The sequence below is a fragment of the Guillardia theta genome (genome assembly GCF_000315625.1).
Source record: "Guillardia theta CCMP2712 unplaced genomic scaffold GUITHscaffold_492, whole genome shotgun sequence".
NCBI lineage: Eukaryota > Cryptophyceae > Pyrenomonadales > Geminigeraceae > Guillardia > Guillardia theta.
The window spans coordinates 2194-4395 of NW_005434208.1; positions in this window are offsets into that span (position 1 = coordinate 2194).

A 2202-nucleotide genomic window follows, 5' to 3' on the forward strand; every position below is an offset into this window, starting at 1 on the left:
GCTCCATCGTCGAGTATGTCCATATGTAACTTGGATCGGCAAGAAATACCTTTTCCAACTGGCAGAAAACATCGAAGGCATGGAGGAATTGAAGAGAATCAATCCAAAGACACCCCTGCCGACATGTCACACATGCCGCAGAGCGAAAACCAAGGCAGCTCCATTACCAAAATTCAGACACAAAAGATCCGATGTCAGATTTCACAGGCTGCATGGGGATATGAGCTCCTATCGAGTCCGCTCGATCGAAGGAGCAAAGTACCTCCAACTCTGGAAAGACGACTTCTCAGGATTCAAGATGCCTGTAGGTTTAGCGAGCAAGAAAGGTTACAGGAAATCGTTACGACTTGTTGTCACGAGATTCAACAATGGGGTCTACCCCAAAGTGATTCGAGTTGACAATGGGAGCGAAATGGTTTCAAAGAAATCACTGAAGATGTACGAGAAGCACAACATCCACCTAGAAAGAAGCGCACCATATGAACATTGGCAAAATGGAAGAGCTGAATCTGGAATCTACTCGTTAGATACAAGGACTAGATTGGCAATCGTACACTCAAACGTTCCGAAAAATCTCTGGCTCAGCGCTATATATTACAACGCAGAGATCGAGAATGCATTCCTTCCTACCAGCAGAAACTCAAACATCAGTTGCTACCAAGCGTTTACAGGCACATCACCAAACGCAGAACACTTCCATCCATTCGGTTGCCTCTGCTACGTTCATATCCTAAAGGACAGAAGATTAGATCAAAAGAAAGACAAAAAACTCGAGCCAACAGCAGAAGTTTGCGTGTTTCTTGGCTTCGCCCACCACCTAGGAATGAAAGGTTATTTGGCAGCAGCACTGAATGGGAAACAACTGTACGTCACACAGAACAATATAAGTTTCAACGAAGAAGTATTCCCCTACAGATTTTCTCACCCGGAGGACAGATCTTGGAAAATACCATACGGCGGAACTGATGATTTTGGCGACGACAACGTCATTGTGCTCAAAAGAGCCGGTGAACGATTGATCGAAATGTCAGATACATCAGACGCATCAGATTCAGAATCTGAAGATGCCGGTGGAAACTCCAGCGCCCAACCTGAAGAGAGAAATCGACAACCGTTTGCAGATCAACAACATGGCATAGCACACAATGATCCCATGGTGATCCAAGTGAGGCAACAAGCTATTGAAGTTGACAACCATCTCACGAGAACCTGTTCTGAGACATCAGTTGTAAGAGAGAGTGATATCACACAAGACGAACAAGTAGCGGTGGATCCAGGCCTATCAGAAAGAGGGCACATGAACCGTGAACTAGCCAGTCTTCAAGTCGAAACCTACAACAGTGGTGAAAAGGATTTTGAGTGGGATAAACTCACCCAAATACCTGAACATCAACTGAGGTCAGGACGAATTGTACAGAAAACGAATGTGGACACACCGACAAGTAATTCAGACCACGAAGACAACGATCTTCCAGCAGGAATTGAAGAGTTCGACAATCAAGACTTCATCAATGCGACACTACTTCCATCAGGAAGCACACTAGAGTTCCTTACGAACCTTGGCATCCCTTATCAAGATCGCACCTTAACGAAGCGACAATACTGTGGAGTACTTATCGACACATACAATAACCTGGAAGAGAAAATCATGACATGGTCACACGGGCCACCACAACGAAACATGTACAACGAAAATCATTACAACGAAGAAATCGACAGCTTGATGTCTTTTCTTCAAGGATGCAAGAAAGATGAAAGAAGAGAATCAAGGATACAAAAAGCTCAACTATTCTACACAGGCATGTTGTCGGCAACCAGCCATATCGCGTTTGACAATGACGAACCAAGCATCAAAGAAGCTCTCAACAACAACAACCCAGAGAGACACCATTGGATAACAGCAATTCAGTCAGAGGCACGATCATGGAACGGACTAAAAGTATTCGAGGAAGTTGACAACATCCCAGACGGAAGAAAGGCAATCGGATGCAGAATCATCCTTAAAAGGAAAAGAGGACCGAATGGAGAAGTATTGAAATACAAGGCAAGAGCGATCATACAAGGTTACAACGCGGTACAAGGGATCGCTTACCTCGACTCCTTCTCAGCGACAGCGAACCCAGTTACGATCAGACTCCTCCTGACAATCGCCAGAGCAAACAAATGGCACGCCAGATGTCAAGACATCTCAACTGCATACCT